Source organism: Rhinolophus ferrumequinum, chromosome X (assembly GCF_004115265.2).
Source record: "Rhinolophus ferrumequinum isolate MPI-CBG mRhiFer1 chromosome X, mRhiFer1_v1.p, whole genome shotgun sequence".
NCBI classification, from domain to species: Eukaryota; Metazoa; Chordata; class Mammalia; order Chiroptera; family Rhinolophidae; genus Rhinolophus; species Rhinolophus ferrumequinum.
In genome coordinates, this window is record NC_046284.1 from 60,771,676 (window position 1) to 60,788,420 (window position 16,745).

Genomic DNA, 16,745 nt, shown 5'->3' on the forward strand with positions numbered 1-16,745 from the left:
AACAGCCGCCAATATCCTAGCAGACCGAAATACATCTGTAGTTGGGAGACCTTGGTTGGCTGGGGAAACCTGAGACCCCACAGGCCGCCCCGCGGGACACACCACTGTAGTCTCACTGGCGGCTGGGTTGGAGACACAGGAAGCAGGAGCCACACAGTCTACATCCTGCCATCTGCTTGTCTGCCAACCAACCAACCCCACTTACTAGCTGCAATCCATGCTTGCTAGCTCAGCCACCATCTTCTTGCTAGCCCCCATTTTCTGCTAGCATAGCCACTGCAGTTATATTAGTGGCCAATGGCTCATGGTTACAGCTGTATTTTGTCAATAATTGCCTCAGATGTGACCTTTGTCTGCCCCGATCACACAACATCCAAAAACTTGACGGATAAGCCAGGGCCTTGGACCTTTTCCTCATTCACCACCCAGCCACGTGACTTCAGGTGGCAGAGAAGAGAGGGAGCTGCTTGCTCTAAATCTGAAAGAGAATCAGATGTTAGCAAGATATCATCAACATAATGAAACAAGGCCACAGAGGACGGGTGATTCCCCTGTGCCAAATCCTAGGCTACGTATGAGCCCGTGGCAGTGTCGTGTGGAGCGGCCCATGTGGCCTCTGGTCCCGCTCCCCACGTAAGAACTCAGGATATGGCTAGGCCAAAAAGCAACACCCACGGAGCCATAGATAGGGGAGTCATACCACTATATTCTCTCTGGCGACCGCTTGAGACACACACAGTAGTAGCCACACGATCTGCAGTCCACCATTCACTTCTCTGCCTGCCAACCCACCAACCAATCAACGCAGCCCCGCAGTTACATCAGTAGCCAGTTGGCTAACTGGTTACAGCTGATGGCCAACCAATCACAGTCGATGGCCATTCACCACCTGAGCCAGCACCTCCCCATGCAAGGACAAGAGCCTAGAAACCACTCTCTGGGACTCTGTCCCCACACTCCACCCCTCCAGAGTCTCGCCTCACAATCTACATGACAAGCATAGAAAAAAACATTGGCCAAGTCCACTACATAGTGATATGTTCCCAGGCGGACAGTCAGACGATCCATCAAATCGTGTATTGAAGGTACTGCCGCATGTAAAGGTGTCGTCACCTTATGTAACTCCTTGTAGTCCACAGTCATTCTCCAGGTCCCATCTGGCTTCTTGACAGGCCTTACTGGGGAGTTAAAGGGACTGTGCGTTGGCCTCACAATATGTGCCTTTTCCAATTCCAATATTGTACGACCAATCTCCTCCTGCCCTCCTGGCTGGCGGTACTGTCACACTGTAACCACGTGCCAGGGCTGTGGCAACACCTGAGGAGGGTGGTTTCACCACCTGGATCAGGAGACGGAACTCTCCTACCGACGTCTGTAAGCTGAGGCCATGTAGCACGTCCACCCCTGGAATATACCCCGGAACGGAAGAGACATAAACCTTGTAGGTATGAGGGAGATGGGTATGGGCCTTCCTATACCCAGAGGTAAGGAAACAGCTTTTACAATCAGTCTTTCCCCAGTAGCCATCAGTGCAGATTGCTGGTCAGGGAACAGTTCTGGGTTCCCATAAACAAAACAAGACTGCAGTCTGCGCCAGTGTCAACTAGGGCCAAAACCCTCTGCACATTAGAAGGGGAGCAATGTATGGACAGTTCCACGTGGGGCCTCCGGTCCCTGCTCGTCCCCTCTGATCTGGTACCTTGGCCCCACCCGTAATCAAGCTGAAAGGAGTCGGCCTCAAGCGGCCGCATGAAGTCCTGGAGGGACATGGGTCGCACTTTCCCAGACTTCTCCTTTAGGCTTCTCCGGAATTGTTGTTCCGGACGCAACTTTTGCCAAAGTTCCAACAACAGTGCATTGGGTTGTCAGTCTATTTTTTCCCGATCGACCCCTGCTGCCACGAGATCACGCTACATCTGTGCGCATGTTACTCTCTGAGGCCCGCAACCTCGCCCCTTTACTTTTGATTTGGGCTTCCAGGTCTCAACTGTTCGGACCTCCTGTCTCAACTTCCTTCGCCTCTGGCTTTCAACATCCCCTAGGGTGGCCATGGAAGTTATAACTTCATGGATCCACCACCCCACATAGGGTGTAAGAATGGCAAGTAAGGATCCAAAAGCACTGGCAGGTGCAGTATCCAAAATCAGATCTCTCATGCTGGCTGTAAAAAGCTCGTCATCCGGCCCCTGCATATTAGGGTTGAAAATAGCACGTCTCATACCCATTTCACGGACGATTTGAGTAAGTTCCATATATGACTGCGATTGTCATATGACTCACAGTGTCTGGCAGCTCGCCAGCCTGTCCCCATACTGTGCATACCGCAGCAGTGAGCCACTCCATTAGATAATGTTTTCCCTGGTTTTGGGCCAACCTATGGCAGTTCTGTAACCTTTGTCGCAGGGATGGATGCACTGTCACAAAGGCTAGCTTTTCCATCTCACCTGGGGTGCAGAGAATGTTGTCTGCTCCCTCATCCCATAAACATAGTAGCCAAGCCGAGACTGGCTCTCCAGGGCTCTGTCTGTACCGCCTCCCCAGCTCCTGCAACTCAGTGGGAGTGTAAGGGGTGTAGGTTGTAAACTCAGTCACAGCTGGGTTGCCCGTAGCAACGCCCCCGGGGCCCAAAGGTTGCTCACGTTTTACTCTTTGCTTCAAGATTGGCCGGGCTTGGGGGTTGGGAGCTACATTGTCTCCACTTGCTTCCTCTGTCTCTGCCTCAGAGTCTCCACTGTGGGGCCCTGCTTCCAACAAGCGGACCCGAGCTTCCAGCGCTTCCAACCGGGACACCTGGTCCGGCACCTGGGCCATTTCATTAAGCGCATTTTCCGTGTTGAGACTCAAGGCTGTAAGGAACATCCAGCCCACACGGCCGGCTGTAGCCTTCTCCTCCTCCGGCAACCACTCAGCCAGAGCCTGCAGGGCGCTCTCCACGCTGGCTGGAGAGCCATCCATGTCCTCCCACCCCTCCTTTGGGGTCCAACTCCTGAGAACAGTGTCCACCGGGCACCACACACTGTGTGGGAGCCACATGTTCTCCTTCCCAGAGTCAGACTCCATTCCTACCTGGTCGGAATCCTGCTTACCATGCCAGGTGTCTGAGTGGGTGGAGGCCTCTGTGTATGACATCCACAACCCTCGGAGCCTAAGGCAGCAGCAGATCACCAAAATGAAGGCGACACCTTCTATGGCCAAGAGGGTGGTGTGCCATCTGGAGGCTTGAGTCTCCCAGGCAGACCGCGTCTTCCGTTCCCAGTGTCACTCTTCACGGGCCTCTCAAAGCTGAGCTTTTACATGCACAAACTGCTCCACCATCCTTTGGTAAGTTTTGGCTGGCACGATACCCTGCTTACGAAACTGAGCTTCCATACCTATAAACTGCTCCAGTACCTTCCAGAGAGTTTCGGCGGACAGCACACCCTCCTCGCTGCACCATTTGTCACACGGGGCGGCCTGCAGGGTCTCAGTTCTCGCTCCCCACATAAGAACACAGGATGTGGCTAGGCCAAAAAGGAACACCCACGAAGCCATAGGTAGGGGAGTCATACCACTGTAGTCTCACTGGAGGCTGGATCCACACGACCTGCAATGTGCTGTCCATTTGTCTGCCTGTCAACTGACCAACTCCCCAACCAGTGCATCTGCGGCAGTTATATCAGTGGCTAATTGGCTAAGTGGTTACAGCTGATGGCCTTCCAATCACACCTGACGGCCATCTACTACCTGAGCCAGCACTTTTCCACCAAGAGCCTGGAAACTGCTCTCTGGGCCTCTGTCCCCACAACTCCGCTATCTATGGCTACGTGGGTGTTCCTTTTTGGCCTCACTATGTCCTGCATTCTTATGTGGGGAGTGGGACCAAAGACCCCCCATGGCACACTGCATGACAGCGTGACACAGATTTTAAAAGAAAATTTCCACTGTGGTGCTAATACAAGTTAATGTTTTTCTCATCTTTTACTCATGACTTATATAAACCAAGGTGATTAAGTATATTTTCTTTGCACTACGCTTCCCTGAAAGTTGTCACTTTATTATTATTTTATTACATCTGATTATAAAATATGTTCATTATATAAAATTTGGAAAATATACTGAAAAACATAAAAATTAATTCTACAGTTAAAGGTAGCCACACTTTACGTGAAAAAGAAATGTTATCTTTGTTAACGTGATAACTACTATTCTACCCCTTGTTCTACTCCCAGAATTTATACCATCAGTTTTTTTTTTTATGATGGGCAATTAGATTAGGAGCATCTTTTATTAACTGATTAGTAGTTGTAAGCACAGTCTTTGAATTAAGAAAAAATATTGCATATGTTGAAATATTTTCCCTTTTGATTTTTTTCAGGTTTTTTTTTTCCTCCCAGAAGAGTTTTAACATTAATGTTAATGTACAATAGACACATTTATCTTTTTTCCCCCATTAAGAAGTTTGCGTATTTAGCTTAGGAAAACCTTTCCACAGCAAGATCAGTTTAGTTGTTTACGTTTCCTTACAGTACTCATGGGTTCATTTAAAGTTTTAATCTTTCTGGGATAATTTTGGCATAAAAATTATACCACTTTTGGTATAAAGATACCACTTTTTTCTCTCAACACAAGTAACTGGTTGTTCCAACACCATTCATGGAATATTTACTATCCAATGTAATTAGTTGCTGACTTAATTATATAATACATTCCCTTATGTGGTTGGGCCTATTTCGGGACTGTTGGTTTCAGAAATGTTACTCTTTTGTCAGTATAAATCATTTAAAACATACGTTTCTCGTATACATCTTATTATCTGGTAAAAATAGTTCATTATAAAACTTGTTTTTAATACGTTTTTGCTTGTTTTCATGAATTTATTATTCCAGATGAATTGCTGTATCACTCTTTCAGAAACCCTCCCCTAGGGTTTCCGTTCTCAGGAATTTTTTTCGCTGTCTTCTTCCCGAGTCCTGACTTTTCTCGCGATTCGGGAACGGAAAAGCGAAAAAATTTCCTGAGAATGGGCAGGAATTCCCGCTTAGAAACCCTACCTTTCCCAAAGCCTGTGGATATTTTCATTGAGTTTTGTTTGAATTTATAGGTTTATTTACAGAGAATGAGGAATTTCATATTATTCAATCTTCTTATCCAAGGACAAGATGTGTCTCTCCATTTAATTACGTCTTTTTTATATCCTTTAGTAGAATTTTCAATTTTTCCTCTTAAATAGGCTTTTAATAAATTTTCAGAGCCTGTTCTTCTGTTTCTTCTTTCTTTGTCTGCCTTTTGCTTATGCTGTTTTGCTTCTTATTTTTAAATCGTCTGTGCTCAGGCGTTGTCCCCTTTTTTTTTAGCTTTAAATGGGGGCAACTGTTTGCTGAAGTGTGATGTGTGAACAGGTGGAAGGAACTGACTTGAGCATCGCAGAAGCTTCAGTTCAGGTATGTCTCAAATCATTCTCTTTCCAAATTGCTGTAGCTTCTGCTGGAGGCTCTTTCTCTCCTCAGTTTATGGTGTTCTGTCTTCCCTCAGCCCTCACTTCAATGTCGTTGCCAGCTTTAGAATGAACCCTAGGTCTATATGAATCAGTGAAATGCCTCGAGTGAAAAGCATTCTGTGGCAATCTTGTATTAATAGCTAATTGCTGCTCAACTAACTGGCCAGCATCTGTTAGAGGTACTTGTTGCTTGTCTGCCTCCTCCCCTTAAAAGAGTGTCTAGAGGCTCTCAGAAAATAAAGATGATATGCTGGTATAATTTCTCCTTTTCTTTGGCTCTCTTTTTGTTCTGTGGTATGGAGCTGTTTCCCTAAGGGGTTATTTCTTGCTGCTTTCAGTGTCTGGCACCAGGTCTAAATCAAATGTTCAGGAGTTGACCATTTAAGGGCATCTGTGCTGCCTGAGACCTGTGAAAACAAACATTGATTCAGGTCCTGCAGTTTTTAATTCAAATTTTAATGTAAATAGAAGATACTCTTTCCTGCGTGTGGCTTGGGATTTTGAATCTTTCTTTGATTTGAACATCATTTCTGCCTTTAGTTAGTTTTTTATTCAGATGATTCTGATGCATAGTCAGGGTTGAGAAACACAAAGTAATGTAAAGGGTATTCTCCAAGAGGGAAGAATGTAGTGTTGATGTATTAACTTCAGAAAACTTTTTCTGCAGCACAGCAGTTAACAACTCTCCTAACTGAACAGTGTTCTTGAAATATAAGTTTGGTGAATTTGGTTTTGGCCCAGTTAGGTTAATGAACCCAGCTTCATCTGTTGGTAAAAGCATTCTTTTTTTTTTTAATTAAAGTTTATTGGGGTGACAATTGTTAGTAAAATTACATAGATTTCAGGTGTACAATTCTGTATCACATCATATATAAATCCCATTGTGTGTTCACCACCCAGAGTCACTTCTCCTTCCATCACCATATATTTGATACCCCTTACCCTCATCTCCCACCCCCCAACCCCCTTACCCTCTGGTAACAACTAAACTATTGTCTTTGTGTCCATGAGTTTTTGTTTCTCATTTATTTGCCTTGTACTTTTGTTGTTTTTGGTTTATATACCATAAATCAGTGAAATCATATGGTTCTCTGCTTTTTCTGTGTGACTTATTTCGCTTAGCATTATATTCTCAAGATCCATCCATGTTGTCACAAATGGTCCTATTTCATCTTCTCTTACCGCCAAACAGTATTCCATTGTGTATATATACCACGACTTCTTTGTCCATTGATCTATCGAAGGACGTTTTGGTTGTTTCCATGTCTTGGCCACCATAAACAAAGATGCAATGGACTTTGGAGCACACGTGTCTTTAAGTGTAGACATTTTGAGATTTTTTGGGTAGATACCCAGGAGAGGGATTGCTGGGTCATATTGTAATTCTATTCGTAATTTTTTGAGGAACCTCCACACTGCCTTTCATAGCAACTGCACCAGTCTGAATTCCCACCAACAGTGTATGAGGGTTCCTTTTTCTCCACATCCTCTCCATCACTTGTTACTATTTGTCTTGTTGATGAAAGCCATTCTGACTGGGGTGAGGTGATATCTCATTGTGGTTTTTATTTGCATTTCTCTGATGATTAGTGATGTTGAGCATTTTTTCATATGTCTATTTGCCATTTGTATGTCCTCTTTGGAGAAATGTCTCTTCAGGTCCTCTGCCCACTTTTCAATTGGGTTGTTTGTTTTTTTGTTGTTGAGTTTCATGAGTTCCTTGTATATTTTGGATATTAGCCCCTTATCGGAGGCACTGCTTGCAAAAATCTTCTCCCATTCATTTTGTTGCCTCTTTATTTTGTCGATGGTTTCTTTTGCTGTGCAGAAGCTTTTAAGTTTCATATAGTCCCATTCGTTTATTTTAGCTTTTACTTCCATTATCTTTGGAGTCAAATTCATAAAATGCTCTTTGAACCCAAGGATAATAAGTTTAGTACCTATGTTTTCTTCTATGCAGTTTATTGTGTCAGGTCTTATGCTTAAGTCTTTGATCCATTTTTAATTAATTTTGGTACATGGTGACAGATAGAGTCCAGTTTCATTCTTTTGCATGTGGCTTTCCAGTTCTCCCAGCACCATTTATTGAAGAGGCTGTCTTTCCTCCATTGCATTGTTTTTACCTTCTTTGTCAAAAATTGACCATATTGATGTGGTTTTATTTCTGGGTTCTCAATTCTATTCCATTTGTCTATGTGTCTGGTTTTCTGCCAATACCATGCTGTTTTGATTATTGTAGCCCTGTAGTACAAGCTAAAGTCAGGGAGTGTGATACCTCCAGTATTGTTCTTTTTTCTTAAGATTGCTTTGGCTATTCGGGGTCTTTTGTGGTTCCAAACAAATCTGATGATTTTTTGTTCTATTTCTTTAAAAAATGTCATTGGGATTTTGATGGGGATTGCATTAAATCTGTATATTGCTTTGGGTAATATGGCCATTTTAACTATGTTGATTCTTCCAATCCATGAGCATGGAATGGCTTTCCATTTTTTTGTGTCTTCTTCAATTTCTTTCAAAAACGTCTTATAGTTTTCAGCATATAGTTCCTTCACATCCTTGGTTAAGTTTATTCCTAGGTATTTTATTCTTTTTGCTGCAGTTGCAAAAGGAATTGGTTTTTGTATTTCTTTTTCTGAGATTTCATTGTTAGTATATAGGAATGCAATGGACTTTTGTACGTTGATTTTGTAGCCAGCAACTTTACTGTGTTCGTTGATTGTTTCTAACAGCTTTCTGGTGGAGTCTTTAGGGTTTTCTATATATAGTATCATGTCATCTGCAAAGGTGATAATTTAACTTTGTCATTCCCAATGTGGATGCCTTTTATTTCTTTCTCTTGCCTGATTGCTCTGGCAAGGACTTCCAACACTATGTTGAAAAGCAGAGGTGATAGTGGACAGCCCTGTCGTGTTCCTGAACGTAGAGCAGAGGGCTTCAGTTTTTCACCATTAATTATGAGATTAGCTGAGGGCTTGTCATATATGGCCTTTATTATATTAAGATATTTTCCTTCTATACCTATTTTATTAAGTGTTTTAATTATAAATGGATGTTATATCTTGTCAAATGTTTTTTCTGCATCAATTGATATAATCATATGATTTTTGTCCTTTATGTTGTTTACGTGATATATCACATTGATGGATTGGCAGATGTTGAACCATCCTTGTGCCCCGGGGATGAACCCCACTTGGTCGTGATGAATGATCCTTTTAATGCATTGTTGTATTCGATTTGCGAGAATTTTGTTTAGGATTTTTGCATCTGTATTCATCAGAGATATTGGTCTGTAGTTTTCTTTTTTTGTGTTGTCCTTACCAGGTTTTGGTATCAGGGTAATGTTGGCCTCATAAAATGAGTTAGGGAGTACTGTCTCTTCTTCAATTTTTTGCAAGAATTTGAGCAGGATTGGTATTAGATCCTCTTTGAAGGTTTGGTAGAATTCACTAGTGAAGCCATCTGGTCCCGGACTTTTGCTTTTGGGAATGTTTTGAATGACTGATTCAATTTAATTACTGGAGATCGGTCTGTTTAGATTTTCCAGTTCTTCATGGTTCAGCCTTGGAAGGCTATATGTTTTAAGAACTTGTCCATTTCCTCTAGGTTATTGAATTTGGTGGCATATAGTCCTTCATAGTATTCGTGGATGATCCTTTGTATTTCTGTGGTGTCCGTGATAACTTCCCCTTTTTCATTTCTGATTTTGTTAATTAGTGTCTTCTCTCTTTTTATCTTACTGAGTCTAGCAAACGGTTTGTCAATTTTGTTAATCTTGTCAAAGAAACAGCTCTTTGTCACATTAATTTTTTTTATTGTCTTTTTGTTCTCTATTTCATTTAGTTCTGCTCTGATTTTTGTTATTTCCTTTCTTCTGCTGAGCTTGGGTTTCACTTGTTCTTCTTTTTCTAGTTCTTTAAGGTGTAACACGAGGTTATTTTTTGGGGATTTTTCTTGTTTTTTGAGATAGGCCTGCAGTGATATAAATTTCCCTCTTAAAACTGCTTTTACTGCATCCCCAAAATTTTGGTAGGATGTATTTTCATTGTCATTTGTTTCTGTATCTTTTGATCTCTCCTCTAATTTCTTCTTTGACCCAGTCGTTTTTTAAAATTATGTTGTTTAATCTCCATGTATTTCTATTTTTTCTTGCTTTCTTTTTACAATTGATATCCAATTTCAAAGCCTTGTGATGAGAGAATACGCTTGGTATGATTTCAATCTTCTTAAATTTGCTGAGGCTGATCTTATGTCCCAATATATGGTCTATCCTTGAGAATGTTCCATGTACACTAGAAAAGAATGTATAGTCTGATATTTTAGGATGAAGTTCTCTATATATGTCAATTATGTCCATTTCATCTAATGTGTCATTTAGGGCTGCTATTTCGTTATTTGTTTTCTGTTTGGATGATCTATCCATAGCTGTCAGTGATGTATTTGGGTCCCCTAGTATAATTGTGTTTTGGTCAATTTCTCCCTTTAGTTCTGTTAGTAGTTGCTTGGTATATTTCGGTGCTCCCTGATTGGGGGCATAAATATTGATGACTGTTATGTCTTCTTGTTGTATAGTCCCCTTTACTATTATGAAATAACCATCTTTGTCTTTTGTTATATTTTTCACCCGGAAGTCAGTTTCATCTGATATCATTATGTCTACACCTGATTTTCTCTGGATACCATTTGCTGTGAGTATCCATTTCAACCCTTTCACTTTGAGTCTATGCTTGTCCTTGTATCTGAGATGTGTCTCTTGGAGACAGCATATGGTTGGGTTTAGTTTTTTGATCCAATCTTCTACTCTGTGCCTTTTTATTGGTGAGTTCAGTCCATTTACATTTAGGATGATTATTGATATGTGAGGATTTCCTATCATTCTCTCTTTAGTTTTCTGGTAAGATTGTGTTTCCATGGTTTCTTTGCCTTTCTGTTGTTGTCTATTATTTCTGTGTGGTGGTATTCTATGATGTTTCACTCTGTTTCCCCTTTTATTATAGTATATATTTCAGTTCTGGATTTTTTCAGTGGATACCATTAAGTTTATGTAAAAGAAATTTTGATATTTAGAGTATTCCATTTTCTTCAGCACACTTACTTTCTACATTCCCATACTCTGGTTCAGGCCTTTACTCTCCCTCTTTTTATGTTTTGGTCGCCACAAATTGTCCCTGTTGATGGTGGTCGAATAGCCTCCTTTAGGATTTCTTGTAGTGCAGGTTATGTATTAGAAAATTCCCTCAGCTTCTGTATGTCTGGAAAGGTCTTTATTCCTCCTTCATATCTAAAGGATATGTTTGCTGGGTATATTATTTTTGTCTCATAATTTCTCTCTTTCAATAGTTTGAATATGTGGTTCCACTCCCTCCTGACTTGTAGAGTTTCTGCTGAGAAATCTGATGATAATCCAATGGGCTTTCCTTTGTAGGTTACCATCTTCTTTTCCCTGGCAGCCTTGAGGATTCTTTCTTTGTCGTTGATTTTTGACAGCTTCTATACAATGTGCCTTGGAGAAGGCCTGTTGGGATTGAGGTAGTTAGGTGTTCTATTTGCTTCTTGGATTCAAGGATCCAGTTCTTTCCACAAGTTTGGGAAGTTCTCAGCGACTATTTGTTTGAATATACTCTCTGTTCCCTTCTCTCTTTCTTCTCTTTCTGGTATACCCGTTATTCTTATATTGCTCTTTCTGATGGAGTCAGAAAGTTCTTGTAGAGTTCTTTCATTTCTTTTAATTCTCAAGTCTCTTTCTTCTTCTATCCGTGTAATTTCCAGGTTTCTATCTTCGATGTCACTGATTCTTTCCTCCATTGGTCAACTCTATTTCCTAATCTGGCTATTTCCTTCTTAATTTCTTCTATTGAGTTCTTCATCTCCATAAATTCTATTTGGTTCTTTTTTAAAATTTGAACAAACAAATTAAGTAGGTAAAATTCTCATGTTGTTCTTTGATTTTGTTTCTGAGTTCATAAAACTGCCTTTCTGTGTTTTCTTGCATCTTGTTGAGTTTTTTCAGAACTACAATCTGGAATTCTCTATCATTTAAGTCACATTTTTCCGTATCTTTAAGTTCTCCTTTTCTGGAGACTTTTCAGTTTCCTTCTGAACTGCCTTGTTGCCTTGGTTATTCATGGCAATGACTGATTTATTATTTCTCTTCCTAGACATCTACAGGAGTGACTTCTGCAACAGGCTGATAGGAAGAGGTCTTTCTTTTTTTTTCCAGTACTTGTTGGTAGAATGTTTTATTTTCTCTCCGACTGCAGCCCTTTTTTCTCTCTCACACTGTAGTGTTATGTTTTCTCTGCACTGTTCCAGCTTCTCACACAATGGGGGGATTCCCTGGAAGGTGGGCTTCTCCTCTGTTAACAGTTCACCTGGGTCATAGGGCGCCACGTCCCTGTGGGGATACAGAGAGCTTTTGAAGTTCCAGAGCTCTTCCTGCACCAGATTGAGAGCCTGTGTGTTTCAGCAGTTCTGTTTACTCCTGCAGGGATCCGCCCAGATAGGTGGGGACAGGGGCACGGTGAGTTTGTGAGAGGTGGCCCAGAGCAATGGCGGTGACCAACGCCACATCCTGTCCTGCTTCCATAGCTCCCTCCCCTTTGCCTGAACTAGTTGGGCTGTGAATCTGTGTCTGCGGACCACAGTTCTCAGAAGCAAATATTCTGTTCTTTTGATCTGACACTGCTATTGTTCTGCTTCTAGCACTGGGCAGGTGAGGGCGGGGCAAGCTCTGGGAGGGTTGTGAGGGGGCACTAGACTCAGTGCCTAAGGCCTCCGTTCTCTGCGTTCTCTTCTGTTCTCTTAAACCACCATTTTCAGCCTTCTTCCCTCAGTCTTTGCTCCGAGGTCTCTGCCGTGAGCGTTGGGTTCAGCCGTGTTATATGCTGTCCCCTCAGCCCTGTGGGCCATAAGCAGAGCCCTAGCAGTCCAAGTTCTTCCCTCTCCCTCAGCTGCCGTAGTTCCGGGATGCAGCAAGTTCGGAGCACTGAGCTAGGTCTGCATCCTGTGCCAGCTCGGCTCCGTCTCCACACTTCTCCCTTCCTCCCTCCCCTGCTCACGCAATTTGCCCACCTTTAGGTGAATTCAGTAGTGAGCCTCTTCATCCTGCCTGTCTGCTGTGTGGAGTTATAGCTGTTTAATTTGTTGTAAATTCCAGGGGAGATTTCCAGAGGCTTACCTCACACTGCCATTTTGATAGGTAAAAGCATTCTTAATCAACATTTAAAAAAGAAAAAACTTTTAAAAATCATTTTGAGATAAATTCAACAGAAAGTTGCAAAAATAGTACAGAAAGATCCTGTGGACCCTTCACCCAGTTGCCCCTGATGGTAGCACCTTATGTGACTATGTACTGTGTTTCCCCAAAAATAAGACCTAACCGGAAAATAAGTCTTAGCATTATTTTTCAGGAGGATATCCCCTGAACATAAGCCCTAATGTGTCTTTTGGAGCAAACCTTAATGTAAGAGCCGGTCTTATTTTTGGTGAAACATGGTAATACAATACCCATACCAGGAAATTAGCATTGGTACTCTCTACAGACCTCATTAAGATTTTGCCAGATTTTACATGCATTCCTTTGCAGTGTGTGTGTGTGTTGGCAGGGGGGAGGGTTGGAGGGGTTCAATGCAGTTTTACCACATGTATAAATTTATAGAACTGCCACTACGATCAAGAGTTGTAACTGTTCCGTTACCACAAAGAAATTCCTTCATACTAACCTCTTCCCTCCTGTCCCTAACTTTAGGCAACCATTAATTTGTTCTCAATCTTGAAATGAAAAAGTTATAGGGATGGTTATATACATGAAATTATACAGTATGTAACCTTTTGAGATTACCCTGTTTTCACTCAGCAAAATAACCTTAAGATCCATGCAACTTGTCTCTGTATCAATAAGTTGTTCTTTTTATTGCTGAGTAGTTCAGCGTGTTCAAAACTGATCTGTGACTCTTCTATAGGAGAATAAAACCAGATAGAAAAGAAACAAGACTGCCAGTGACCAGAACCTCCCACAGGGACAAAAGAAGGAATCACAATGTCCTTCTGCCTAAAATCTGAAAGTTTACTAGTATCAATAGAAAATGCTTATGCAATGCTTACTATGCTCTAGGAATATACAAATCATTCATGTAATCCTTACTGCAGTCATTAAGTAGGCACTATTTAACAAATGGGAAAGCTGAGGTACAGAGAGGTTAAGCAACTTGTCCAACCTCACTCACTGGTAAGTCACAAAGCTAGGCAGTCTGACTCAAGTCCACGTTCTTAACTGCTCTGTTATTCCACCTCTCTACCGTGCTATACTACCTAGAGAAACACCTTCCTTGTCTATACTCAGAACTATACAGGACCCAAAGGAAACATCAGAGAAGAAATAAGCACAAGCTGGAGGCCAAGGGGATGCCCATCTATAGAGGAAAACTCAGAATCCCATCTTATCTAGCAGTGGTGCCCCCTGCATACACTTGTAGCTCATGTCTGTGTAACTTTGTGAAGGTTCATAGCTTAGTGAGACCACTGGGTAGGGGTCAGCCCCCAGGTCATATCCATCATACACAGGGGTATGATGAGAACTTGCTTAAGAAATTTATATTTCAGTTAAATGGAGTGTGATCCATTACTGTCAAAGATTTTTTTTACCTTTACAAACTCTTATATCTTTTGTCATTCCGTGTTCTCCTGTAGTTAACATCAATAAAGAGCCTTTAAATCAATAGATAATAAGGAGGAAAAAGCAGCTGAAAAAGAAATTTTGTCCTCAGCAGCTTAAGCAGAACCCAAAGGGACATTTCCAGGAATTGGGCATTGTAGAGGATGAAAGGTGGGATTTGAAGTGTAATAGAGTTGGTATTGACTCCCACTTTTGTCACTTACTGGCTGTGTGACCTTAAGCAAGTTGCTTAAACCCTGTAATCCTCATTTTTCTTATCTATAAAATGGGGCTGTTACCTGACTATTTCATAGAATTATTGTGCAGCTTAAATTAGTTATTGTTTATACAAACACTTATTATAGTGTTTGGCATACAGTCACCATTCAAGTAATAATTATTATTGTTATAATTAGGATAAGTTAGTTTTACTTGGAATTCCAGGTCTTTAATATCATGATATTAAAGATGTTAAAATTGGTATTACCTCATCCAATTCTGTCTGTCTTCAAGGAAAGAAATCCTCTTTCTTTCATGGATTTCATGTAACTTTGTGTTCTTTCTTTGATTTTTTTCCTCCCTAAATCGATAGCTTTGAATTGATTCCTGGTAAACACCTACCTTCCTGCATCATCCCTGTATCTTCAGTCTTCCAAGGTCATTTTGAATTTTTATCCGTTCCTCCAAAGAGCCAGTATTGCAACCCAATCTGTTGCCTGACATAAACTCTTTTCTTTAGTAATATTGAATAAAGCTAGATCATTTTCAGACCCCAGACACCTATTTCTGTGTCGGATAGGGATTTATAAACTATTTCCGGTGTGGAATGGTTTCCTCACAACACCTTTTAGTTTTGGCCAGGGTATTAACAAGAGATACAAAAGATAGGTGAGTGATTTTTTTGCTTTGGTTTCCAGAAATGTTCTTTTGGTCAGGAAATTGATTCTTAAGAATTGCTTGCAGGAGTTTAAGACAACACGAGATATAAAAGGCAAGAAACGGCATACTGGATGGCATCTGTTTAAAACATTTGCACTACATCCAAAAAGAAATGAAATTTGAGGAAAGTAAAAAAAATTTTTGATTAATATTTTCCTTAAACTATCACTATTTACAACTTTAGGTAAAATGTCACAATGTCAGATCTGTTGAAATTGGTATTACCTCACACCAGCCTGTCTTTCTTTGAGGAAAAAGTCACTTTAAATCTAATAAATAATAAGGATTATAGGAATAAGATACATTACTTATAATTATTTAGGTGTAATTCAGTTTTTAATAGAGTTCTTCAGTCCTTGGATTGAAAAACAAATGTAAAAAATACACCAGGAAAAATAAATCAGTTAAAATGTTTTTTCATTATTTTTGGCTGGGATCGGGATGCAAAGAAAGCACTTCAACATGTGTAATATATTTTAAATATTGCAAGAGTTGGATTTTCACACCATAATTACCATGTCAGCAGGTTGCCAATTAATTGTTTGAAATTCTTTTTGCAAAGACTACAGCTGTATTTAATTAGGCTGAAGGGCTAGAGAAAGAACATAGTTATTTTATAAATCTGTACAGATGATGAGGCTTTAGGAAAATGAATCCTCACTTTTTGCAATTGAATCTATACCAAAGGAAAAATCTCTAAGCAGCACATGGGAAAGTATCAGAAAATTTCTCTAGCTCAGGGAAATCCCTTGTTGATTTTCTGAACAACAGTTTTGGAAATAAGTTACATCTTTTCAAATGTTGTGTTTAGGTTTGTTTAACTTGTGTTATTAAATGTTCCTACAAGTTTAATTATTAGTGACAAAAATAAATTTCCATGACCCAACAAAACAAATGCTATGTATTAAACTACATGTTTGAAGAAATATAAACCCAGTATTTTGATTTTCATTTCAAGATATTTTCATGAGGAAGCAAGAGATCACAAATGGTATTGACGTACTTCAATTCCCATGATATTTATATGTGAAAAAAGAATATGTAGTTATTTTACTTGATGCAGAAACACTTATTTGATATTAAATATGGCTAAAATCTCTGTATTGTCCTAATAATTATCTTTTTAGTAAACAAAAAGTGTTTGTGTATAGTAAAGTGCAGTTGAGTCAAAGTTTTTTTACTTAGGGCAGATTAACAAATTTTCATCCCCCAAAAATGTATTAGGTGATTTTTTTTTAATACCAGATTTTTACTTGCCCTGTCTGCTCTACCCAGCAACCAGCTTTGTGCTAGTGTTCCTCAGGTTACTCTGTACCTAAAGAAAGGTACAAGAGAGAATACTGGGTGACATTGCTCATCCAATTTTAGGATTTATCTTGAGAGTCTCGATTTAAAACGATACTAACCCCATTTATAAAACAATGTGTAAGATGAATGGCAAACTTAAGAGAAAATTATTTGTAAAATAAATGAATAAGCAATTTAGAAAAATACAGTTTTATCTGTACATTAGCCTTTTGGATAATAAATATGAAAAATGCTCACCTGCGCTACTAATAAGATGAAAACTAAAATAACAATGATACTGCTATTCACCTGTTTTTTTGGCCAAATTAAAATTTAAAAATTCCCAACACTTTTACATAATGTGAATAAAATAACCTGTCTCATGCTGAAGTG

At 40.3% G+C, this 16,745-nt stretch overlaps 1 long non-coding RNA gene across 1 annotated transcript in view; it reads left to right on the plus strand.

Moving 5' to 3' along the window:
* The first annotated feature begins 5,377 nt into the window (after positions 1 to 5,377).
* The window catches only part of LOC117020651 (uncharacterized), a 110,899-nt gene continuing 99,531 nt past the window's right edge, over positions 5,378 to 16,745 (plus strand). The window contains exon 1 of the long non-coding RNA XR_004422728.1: positions 5,378 to 5,420. This is a non-coding gene — a long non-coding RNA (uncharacterized LOC117020651). The remainder of the gene's footprint in view (positions 5,421 to 16,745) is intronic.